We start from the raw sequence: 12061 nt of genomic DNA, 5'->3' as shown, positions 1-12061 counted from the left end.
GGGCAAAACTAAACATCTGGAATCAATGCATGTCGATCAGACCTACACGATGGAGGATGGTATCCTGTATCTTCTACCTCCTATATATATGATCCAGTAGCATCCTGAACTACAGATGTGTACAAATGTCAGGATACATGTCCTTTTTCACCAGTGGAAAAAAGGCCACTGACACAGAAGGAGTCTGTGCTGAAAAGAAGTGTGCTCCAAGAGGATGTATACATTTTCTGTGGAAATCTATTTTTTTTTTAATAATATCTAGCTAAGGGAAAAACAAAACCACACAAAAAGCGGAAGGCCTTACTTTCTGACTGATCTTTGTAATTGAGGCCACTTAGTCATTTAGGGAGGATTCATAAATCATTAAAGCAGTGCAAGCTATGGGGCTTCATATGGATTGATCAAATATTTTGAACAAATAATTTTCTAACTCGAAGTTGTTGGCAAACTATCCATTAAAAAGTATTGCTTTGTCTTGTTGTAATTTATGGTTTGCAATAGGTTCTGCTCACAAGTTGCTTTGTAATTTATTCCTTACATTGCAGAGATGCATACAACCTGAAAAGAGATGAGAGAACTTCTGTCCTCAGCCCCATCTATATGCAGACATCTTTACAGCAAGGAGCTAATCAATAGGATGGGTTGGGATTTATTTATTATTAACATTATGCCCAACAGGTTGGAATAGTTTTGCACAAACGTGTCACTTTTTGGCAAAATGTTCTCATGTCCTGGATGCAATTTTTGATCAGCCCCACCAAAAGTCAGAGACCCCCAGCATGACATAGCCTAGTAGGCTGGGCACTTCACTACAGAAAAGATTCAGATCTCTGGTTGAATCTAGTAACAAGGTCTCCGATATCCCAAAGCTATGTGTCCTTTAAGAGATGCGCAGGCTTCCAGAAAAGCATCCGGGCTTTATTTGAAGACATCATAAAATGAAGAATCCAGGCTATAACTTGCAAGTTTGTTCTGATAGTTTATCATCCGTATACTTCAAAAAAGAAATGTTTTATATCACTCATCTGGCTACTTCTTAAATCTATTGGTTCTTTCCATGCTTTTCTTCCTTCCTTTAAAGATCCATTTTTTCCACCCTGTATTTTCTGTCCACGGAGGCATGTATAATGAAGTCAATTCTGGATCTTCTCATTGATAACAATATATAGAAACAGAATTTCACCTAGAAAATTCTGCCAATTCATAATGTCTCTTGAAACTTTTAATTTAGATTCAGCGTTGCTTTTCTTTCTTTTTACAGAACTTGTATGAGATCCTCTTATCTCATTCGTACCCTTTATCAGAGCAGCAAGACAGGTAGGTTGCTATTCTACTTGCCTTACTAATACTTTCTAACAAGGACTCCCTGTTTGTGTTTTTGCTTGATGTGGCAGTTGTGGGTTTGATCTGGTGACACTGAAGTTGAAGGGTATGCAGAAAGGAAGAGGAGATGCTACCAACTGCAGCACCAGAAGGTAAAACACAATACGTACTCTGCTGTAGCGTGACTTTACCTGAAAACAGCCTCCTTTGGCTTTGAGAATTTGGGATTTTTTCAGTTTGACAGTTTTTTGGTTTGTTTTTTTTCCCAACATGCTCAGGGATGAATCTGTATGAACACATTTGCTGCTTGTGTGGTTCTCTTGCAGGCTGACCTATTGTAAAGTCATATTCACTGCAGTGCAGCAGTAAAATAATAGAAAAGGGAATCAGTAGGTGAGAGTCATCAGGGCTCTGGATCAGAAATGACATCTTAAATATCTGGGTGCTTGGGCAAGGGAATGGGAAAGTGTGTGTATCTAGAAAAGAGGATAGGATTGCAGATGGGTCTGAGACTCAAAGTGCAAAGTAGGGGTGGGGGAAGGATGTGATGTAGGGATCCAGAGATGTGTATGCATATGGGCAGGATTCCTATAATATTTATTTTGTTGTACCCAATTGTGTTTGCACGTGCCTTTGTGTGTACACCCAACAGCTGGGATTCAGATCACAATGTGTGTTGAGTGCTATAATGTGTTCATGTGTCCATGTATAACTGTGAACAGGGCTCATTTGGATTATGTCAGTGTGTACTATGGAGGCTGTATATATCTGTATAAGGGGCGAGGAAAGGGATTACATTAGGCAGGTAGCAACACAGATGTTTTTGAATGATTAGGGAAATAATATTTTGTATTGCTGCCTTTTAAGGGGCGGGCAGGGGGGGAGGGGGGCACATATATTTCTTGTCTCCACAAGGTGAGAAAGTGAATTAAAGGAAGCTGGCAATTACAAGCTGCTGCTATTGAATGAGAAAACAGGGACTGCAACTATTGGCAGAATGCTCTCTCTTTTTTTTTCCTTTATTCCTTTTTCTTTTTCATTCTTTCTTTTTTTCTTTCTTTCTTGAGGCTTAAGACAAGTTTGGAGGCCAGTCTTTTTCTCCTCTGCACTCCACTGGCTGTTCCAGCCTGGAGCTAGCTTGTTATAACCTACTTAGGCAGTTGGGAGCTGTCAGTCAGCACTTCAGAATCAATGGTTGCAGATGTGAGCTTGGATGCAATGCCGTTTCCCCCTGCAGTAACAACCAGTTAATAGATTTTATTATAATTATTTTAACTACACCATCTTACAAAGAAAAAAAAAAAGTTTGGGGAGTTGTGGCTGGTTGGCTAATATACACACGCACACGCACATGCACACCACAATGAGGTGGAATTTTTTGAAGCAGCAATTCGGTGGCCAAGTGCAATATTAGTAATGATACAAATAATAAATTCATCCTATGGGGAATTTGTTTGCATGAACCTGAAATGTCAGTTCATCAGAATTTTGCTAAAGGAAAGAAATATTCAGCAGGTCTGCCATCAAGGGAGAGAAGTTTTCTTTAGAAAAGCCAAAGTGCCGCTGCAATCAGAAAGTCAGATCCTTTCTTTTCCTTATGTGTCCCAGAGAAAACGCAAACTTTTGACATCTCTCCTAATCTGCCTTGAGGGGGGTCATGAGTGGAGGAGGCAGATGATGGATTTAGGATCCTGTGCACCCATTCATTACTGTATTCAAAGGCGTTGTCTGTGGCAGCCTTCTCCTAGGCACCAGTAGTCATCCGGGGAAAGTAGGAGGGAGGGCAGGGGTGACTGCTGGATCTGATGACAGCACTGGCTCTTCCTGGTGTTGTCAGATCAGGTTATTGTTGCAGCTCTCAGGTCTTAATTACATGCTGGGGATTCACAATGCCATTCTTCTTCGATTCCCTCCCCCGCATAGGAAATGTCAGTATCCTCAATGTCCAGTTGTTGTTTCCTATCCCGTACAATGGCTACACAGCCCAAATCGAGAGTTTTCTCATACCAACAAAAACAGTCCCATAGGGTAACTGGTGAGGGGTTCCCAAAAGGAAATTGGGGTGAGGTTGCCTTGCCTCTCATGAAGTTCAGTTCCCTTCTTGGCTACTAGCTCACAGCCTCATAAAGATAAGTTGGGAAATTAAACATTGTCCACTTCACATGCCTTAGGGAGGTTTTTCAAAGCATCTCCTAGGGAAGGATAAACCCCGTGAGAGATCTAGATGGGTTGGGGAGGAAGTACCCTCCTTTTCATCTTTAACCACAAGCCAGGGGGAAGCTAAGGTAAGAGTTGCTGGGGGTGGGGGGCGGGGGAGTTAATTCCTAGTAGGAACCATTACTCAGTTGAAATGTGCCCAAACTTCTATTCAAGTCAACAGTGAAATACCAAGTGACAGCATTTTGAGTTCCATGGGTCTAGGGACAGCCATCCACTAGCTCTATACAGATTCTAAAGGGAGACCCTAGGTTATAGAAGAGCAACCAACAAGGAAGCCTGCAGCTCTTGACGGTCAGCTAAAGACACTTCCTTTATTTAAATTAGCCTGAGTGCAACTGAGAAGCAATGGTTCCAAAAGACACACACCGACTGGTCATTCCTTCATTTTACATCCACCATAACGATGACATCAAAGGAACTGCAGAATACAAATATTCTGAGGGAACCCACCACAATCAGAGAGAAACTAAGGGCCAGATCCTATTCCATCTATCAGACATTTAAAGAAGACACAGGGCATGTCTACACGTGAAGTTATGCACACCTAAACTTAATGTGCCTTAGCCTAATCTTAGGGGTTTGGTGTACACGTGCATGCCTTAAGGTGCTTGAACATGGCTTGCTGGGTGAACATGTTGGTAGCCTGCCTTGGGCAGTCCCCTGCATGCACAGCCATGCCGGGGCTTGCAGGCGGGTGCTGCGCTGGGAAAGTGACTGGGGACAGTGTGAACAATGAGCACATTCGTGACTGTGGAGAGCAGGTGCAGGGGCTGCGGGGTCTGTCAGCAACACGCGTGCAGTCAGGGCTGCTGGAGCACAGCTAGACATGGATCAGCTCTGGTTGAGCTCCCAGGTCATGTCTAGTGACTCGTGGCAGCTGCATCCAGTGGTAGGCCTGGTCACGGGATACTGAACTGCCTGCTGGTGCTCCGAAGCCCCACAGCAGCATAGCCAGGAGATGCAGTCCACCATTGACTGAGGGGATGGGAGCCTCCAGTTTCCCTAGACGCAATCAGCCCTCTCCCTCTCCCTGTGTTTCTGCCTCCCTAGTGTCAGTTGAGAGCGGGATGGATTTGAGCCGGTGGGGCCCTGCACTGCCACCAAGAAGAAGCGCTGGGTGCTGTTCTCCAAGGCACAGATGCTGGAGCTGGACTGGTGGTTCTGGCAGCAGAGGTACCTGTCAGTAGGGCTGTGCAAAATTTCACTGGGTGTTTAACTTTGACACTGTTTCGACTTATTTCAAGCCCAAAACTGTGAAATTGAAATGAAATCAAAGGCTTCAAAACAGTCTTGAAATGAAATGAGGGCACTCAAAACGTTTCGAGTTTTGAAGCTGGGCTTGCTTTCAGGGAAATAGAAACTAAGGAGAGGGAGGGAGAAGAGCGGGAAAGGACTGCTCTCATATTGACTGTGTAGCTGACCTGTGACTGTGATCCTTCCCTGAGGTCCCTTCCAATCCCAGTGCTCTGTGGGAGGGATCGAAAAACAGCTGTGCCTTAACACACACACATAGTCACACATCACAAGTTTTGCTTGTTAGCAGCTTGAGGTGCAGTTTCCCAGAAACCCCTGCACTGATCTGCTCAAAACCTGGCAGGCTTCGTGGCCTCAGCAGGGGCCGCCACCCCTGCAGTTTCCACCCCGTTGTGCCTTAACCCACACAATATAAGTTTTGCTTACAAGATTTTGAGGTTGTTTCCCTGAAATACCTGCACCTATCTTCTTGAAACTTGGTAGACTTCATGGCCTCAGAAGGGGATACCTTCTCTGCAAGTTTCATCTAAATCAGGCAAGAATTGACAAAGCTGTGGCAATTTTGTTCTTCCCCATTATAACCTATAGGTGAAACGTCAAAACCGTAAAATGGTTTTGGCGAAATGAAACAAGACATCGCTTTCAAAATGAATCGAAATGAAATACTGTCCCAGCAAAATGGCAAAACAAAAGTCAAAACAAAATGGTGCTGTTTCGCACAGCCCTACCTATCAGCGTGCCGACTGACTCGGGACCTACCCCAAGTCGATCAGCACACCGACAGGCATCACTTTCTACTGGAACCGCCACTCTAACTCCAGCATCTGCACCTTGGAGAACAGCACCCACCACTTCTTCTTGGTGGTGCCCACTGGCAGTGTGGAGCCCTGCGGGCTCGGCTCCAGCCTGCTTAGTCAATATACATAGCGGTAAGGCATCTTAAAGTGTCTACACATCTCTTAAGGTGCCTTAACTATTTGTGCCTACATTTCGTACCTGCTTTATGCATGTATCAAATTTAGGCACGGTTAGCCAAAAATCTCCTCTTTAAAGGTGCATTAAGGGTGCGGAAGTATAGACCTGTTCCCTTAATGCACCTTAAAAATGGCTAACGTGCCTTAAATCAGCACATGTAGACATGCCCATGGATGCCCACGTGCAATTCTATTTCTCCCTGTACTTATGCACTTGCTCTTTTGTATTTAGCTCTTCTTACCCTTTGCTCTTCTTACCCTTAAGATTCAATCACAGCAAATGCCAAGGAGGAGAAGGTCCTGCCCACCTTTTCCGGGCTTGATCAGGATGAAATAAAATTGTACTTAGATGCCTAAGTCCACTTACGGGGATATAGGTTGTAGCCATGTTGGTCTAAAGACATAAGCAGATGAGGTTCTTTGGGTAAATCTGATATCTTTTATTAGACTAACTCAAATAGTTGAATAGAAGAATGTTTCCAACTATATGAGTTGGTGAAATAAAAGATATCAGATTTATCCAGAGAACCGTGTCTGCCTAAATTCACTTATGCACCTACTAGGTTGAATACAATCTGGCCCTATGTAGACTACCTGAGGATCAATGACTGTCAGAGACTAAATCTTTGCTTCCCAAATTGCAGACCAGCACCTTTCCCACTGAGCCATCCTTCCTGCCATGCCTGTTCATAACAAAGGACTGTCTGCCAACACCAGAATCAAAGATGTTATTTTTCAAGTATATTCATGTATTGCAGGAAAACAAAGGTTTGAAAACGTTTCTGTACTTCTGATATATTTAATTGCCATCCGCCACCTGATTGTGAAACTGCAGCTCCCATCCTACCCTTGGACCTCACACACAGTTGAAATGAACCCAAGAACAAAAACCTGCCTAGAGCTGCTAAGCACTGGCATGTTTGACTGCTCACCCGTCACGGTTGCCCCTGTTTCACTGCAAGAGCAGTGCCCTGCAAGAGATTTCACTTTGCATTCATTTATTTATTTAAATTGCTTCTACAAGGGCAACTGAGTTCTGGGAAAGATACCAGATTTCTGGCTCTGGAGACTCAAGTCCTCTGTTTATCTAAAGAACGGCTATTGGCAAAGTTAACCCTAGCCCACTACTTCACATCAGTGCATCACAACTTCAGGCTGCAGATGCCATCTCCTGGAGAAGCTCAGCTTTTAGACGGAGTCATTTGCCCCTCATCTTCAGCACCAAGGGTGCCAAGCACTGGAAAGACATTACACTTGTTACCTAGTGAGTACTGCCACTCCAAGCTGCTTTTGTTAGTTCTTCATTTATTTAGCAACAGCCCCTGGATTGGCTCCTGCTATTTTCTTGCCGTGCCACTTGCATTACAATTGGCTCAGACTGACCCACCATCTATCTACACAATCTGACAAATGGTGGTTTGAGGAATCGGTCCGACTTTTAGGACAGAGCCTTGCCTGAGATCCAACCCAGGGACTCAGCTGCATCCTTGTCTCCTTCCCTTTGCCACTGAAGCCTGAGCTGCAAGATTGCACCAATATGTAAGAGAAACACAGAGATTACTTTATCCCTATGCTCTAAATGCTGCTTAATGTTTGTGGATGAAACGATGCTTGGATCTACAAGCTATTTATTTCCTTGTGGCTTTGCCTACCTCAGCCAGCGAGTTTCCTAAAAAAAAAAAGGAAAAAAAAAAGTAGTATTTCCTTTATTGAAGGTAGTAAAGATTGTATACCTGATTTGATTGTATGTTAAGTGTGCACACCATCCAACTTCTTCACTTCTTGTAATGAGTTTTCCATAGCCAGGAAAAATACTATATTCATATTGCTTTGTTGAACCAGGGGTCCAAGGTGAGAAGGACTTCCCCTGTATGAAACTTCTCTGACTTTTAAAATGAAGTGGCTTCTGTTTATTTTTAGGTTTGCCAAATCTAAAGGACCTTCAGATCATTAAAAGTAACCTTGTGTATATTAAAGGTGCTTCACTTACATTCAGTTACCCCCAGATTGAGCTCAGCTCTTGGATTTCAGTAAAGCAAAGTTTCCAAAGGAGTATGCAGCCTCAGTTTGGAGGAACCAGAAGTAAAGAACCCACCATTTCTCCCAGTAGCTTGTTCTGGTGGTTAATTGTTTAAAAAAAAAGAAGTCTTATTCGTAATTTGATTTTATCTGATTTCAGCTTTCAAACGGAGGTTCTTGTTATACCTTTGGCTGCTAAGAGTATCTTCTCCCAATGAAGTACTTACATACTGCCACGGAAGTGGACTTTGGTACATACCCACAATCATAGTTTACCCTTAGTCTACCTTGCTTCAGTCCCTGAAAAAAAAAGTTTAATGCAAAAGGTGAGTTACAGAATAATACGAAGGCAGACACGTGAACTGTTTTAGAGACTCACATGGGCAGAATCACACATTAGCACCTAAGGCTGTGTGTAGATGAAACAAGAGGCATGACACTTTGAAGCGGGTTAAATGCTTTTGCAACACTTCAATGGTGTCGATGTTTGCACACCTCGCCAGCATATTGCGTATTAATTCCAGCCACCGTAGGAAATTCAGTGGCATAATGCGCCTTAAATGACTTGGGGTGCAGCAAACTAAAACTCCTCCGAGGAGTTTTAGTTTGCTGCCTCTACAGCTGCACGTGCAGCTCCGTGCAGCCCAGGGGCTCTGCAGGAAGTCCTGCAGGCAGCTTGGCAGTAGCCCAGGAAGGCAGGGTCTGCCCAAGAGAGGGGAAAAAAAAGTGTCAAGCTTGATTCTCCACCCCGCCCCAACACGCTGGAGCCTGCCTGAGCTGTGCAGGGGCCCAGCACTTCCCTCCACAGCTGCAGTACCCTCCGGGACCGCCCAAGCTGGGTGCCTGCGGGTGGGTGGGGCGTGGAACCACCGCCATGAAGGGAAGCAGCAGCTCCCCTCCCCACTGCCAGAGAGGCAGGTAAGTGCAAGGTGTGCACATGACATGGGGGTTTACAAGGCCCTAAATTGAAGCGGTGAGTTTTTAAAGCCACCGCTTGAATTTAAGGCCCCTGTTTTGTCTACACATACCCTAAGGCTACTTGGGCACCTAATTGGTAGACTAGGACCTGGCCTATAGAGTTCTGTAGGGGTCTGTCATGGTAAGACATTTTCCTCAGCTCTTGAATCATTTTTGTGGTTCTTTCCTGCACCTTCTGTAATTTTTCAGTATTTTTTTCTAAAACATAAGTATTAGAACAGCAAGGAGAATTTTAGTATGGGTCTCACCAGGCTAGAAAAAATCACCTCCTTTCTCGTTACTTCTACGTTCACATATCCAAAGACATTAACCTTTTTGTCACATCATTATACGTTGAGTTCATGCTCAGTCTCCTGTCCATTATGACCTCAAGACCTATTTTACAAAAGTCCCTGCTTTCCAGGATACAGTTGCCTATCCTGTGTCTAAACTACTTTATGTTTTCCTAGATGTATACCATTGCGTGTGGCTGTGTTAAAATATATTTTGTTTGACTGTGTCCTGCTTGCTTAGTGATCGAAAATGGTCTGTACAACAACCCTGTCCTTATCATTGTTTGTCATTCCACCAATCTTTGTGTCATCCACAATTTTTATCAGTAGTGATTTTATATTTATATTTAACATTTACTTCCAGATCATTGACAAAAATATTAAAAGGCATCAGGACTCATATTGATTTCTATGGAACCCCACAGAAAACACGCCAATCAGTGATGATCACCTATTGATGACTACTCTTTTGAGATACATTGTTCAGCCCATTGTAATTCATTTAACTGAGCTTTTATATTCCACAGAACTATTTTTTAATCAGAATGCCATGCATTTAGTAATGCACTTGATGATGGCAAAATCTGTAATGGTCCAGAGAATATGTTTACATAAGCAGCCAAGATTTGCATTCCCATTCAATGGCTGTTTGAACTTAAATCTAGAGAATGGAGTGGACATGTAAGGAAGCAGGAATTCTTGTTGTTGAAACCTTCATCAAGTGTAACTTTTCTTACTGTATGTCAGCATTTAAATATAAGAACAACAAAGCATAAGATGTATGTCTACACATGGAATTAATGTAACTAAATTTACTCCGGTGCAATTTGCACTCCAGTAAACCAACACAGGTGTAGCATCTACACGTGTGTTTAATTGAACTAGTTTATTCCACTGTCAGATAGTGCTCATGTCTGATGGGACTATTCTATGGCAGAGTAAATGAGTCTACTGTACCCTAATAGTAGCACACATGTAGATGCTTTACTGCAGGCCAGAACCTGAGGGCTTGGAGTTACAGTGGACAATGAGGTAAATATGAACCAGCAGTGTGCCTTTGGCATACTGGGCTGTATTGGTAGGTGTGTTGCCAGCTAGTCAGTGGAAGTGAATTTGCCCCTCTATTTAGCATGGGTGAAGCCATATCTGGAGTATTGTGTCCAGTTTTGGGCCCCGCTACAAAGAGGTTGTGGACACATTGGAGAGGCTCTGGTAGAGGGCAACAAAAATGGTTTGGAGGCTGGGGGACATGACTTGTGAGGAGAGGCTGAAGGACCTGGGCTTATTTAGTTTGGAGAAGAGAAGACTGAGAGGGGATGTAATAGCAGCCTTCGACTATCTGAAGTGGGGTTTGGAAAAGAATAGAGCTGGACTGGTCACAGTGGTGGTAGATGACAGAACAAGGAGCAATGGGCTCCAGTTGCAGCAAGGGAAAATTAGGTTCAATATTAGGAAGAATTTTCTCATTAGGGAAGGTAGTAAAACACTGGAACAGGTTACCCAGAGAGATTGTGAAATCTGTATCCTTGGAGGTTTTTAAGACCAGCTAGACAAAGCCTTAGGATGATGTAGTTGGGGTTGGTCCTGCTTTGAGCAGGGGGTTGGACTAGATGTGACCTCCTGAGGTCCTTTCCAGTTCTAATTTTCTGTGATTCTAAATTAATCTACTGTGCTTTAAAGCCCATGTGTAGATGCACCCAAAAAGTGCTATACTGGGTCGGACCAATGGTCCATCTAGCCCAGTATTCTGTCTCTGAGAGAGGCAGAATTGGATGGTATATAGAGGAGCATTTTAACAATATATATCTAAAGTGACCCATCCTCTATCTGTTACCCTCCCTGTCATTATTGGTTTTGAGATGCCAAAGAAATGTCTCCAACCATTCTGTTCAAAAGTTATTAATGGACCTATCATCCGTACATTTATCCAGTCCCTTTTTGAACCTAGCTATGCTATCAGCCTCCGCCACCTCCTGTAGCAATGAGTTCCACAAGTTACCTATGCATTGCATATAAAAAATGACTTTATCTTGTTAGTTGTAAACCTGTCCCCTACTAATTTCAGTAGGTTCCCCTAGTTCTAGTATTCTGAGACTTAGTGAACAGCAGTTCCCTGTTCACATGGTCTACATCCTTCATGATTGTACAGACCTCTATCATGTCCATCCTCAGTTTTCTCCTAACCAAACAGAACTGTCTAGCCTTTTTATTCCTATCCCAGTTGGCAAGAAAACAAAGGCATATTTTACCTTCTATACTTGTTTCTTTTTTAAAAATGTGTGTGTGGGGGGAGGGAGAGCGCATGTTGGTTTCTCAAGTGTACTAGAAACTGAATTCTTCCTTTTAATGGATACTAAAAAGACTTTTTAATTGACTATAGAGAGGTATAAACAGGACTGATTGAATTTAGCAAGAGAATCATTGTGTCAGTAATAGCACAAGGCTTTCCTAGGCTACCCTACCATTATGCCTCACCTATTATCTAAAAAGATTAGCCATAACAAGTAGAGGTGAATTCAGTTTCCACAGTTTCCCAGTTTCCACAGTTTCCCATTTTCCTAGACCTCTACCTAACCTGGGAAGAAAAATGCCTGCCCATGCCAGCTTCATCAGAAAGAATGGAGAGCACCTTCAAAACTTACCCAGCCTGAGTGGATGGTTATGGCCCCTTGCTGGAGCATTGAAAATATAGGTAGAAATCCTTCTGGATGAGAGTAGGATGGAACCCATGTCCCTCATTATTTGGCCAAAGTGCCTTAATCACTAACTGGGCAAGAAGGTGGCATATTTTCCACCTTCCCTCTCACATGTAGATATATGGGTTGAAGTAGAAATCCACTGTAGATGAGCTTCATCCTAACCTGATGGATGTGGTTCCCTTGACTCACCTATGGCAGATTAGGGTAGTATGTCTCCTGGTTGTTGTCATAGCTGACTGTGGTTTCACTAATAGGTTAGACAATGGATTTGTATAAAGTGGTTTGCATAGGGGTGATCCGACCTCAGGAAGGAGATCAGATT

This window comes from Crocodylus siamensis, chromosome 3 (genome assembly GCF_052110815.1).
Source record: "Crocodylus siamensis isolate JL-2025a chromosome 3, ASM5211081v1, whole genome shotgun sequence".
Lineage (NCBI taxonomy): Eukaryota > Metazoa > Chordata > Crocodylia > Crocodylidae > Crocodylus > Crocodylus siamensis.
The sequence above is the reverse complement of the archived record's forward strand: the minus strand, read 5'-3'. Positions refer to the sequence as shown.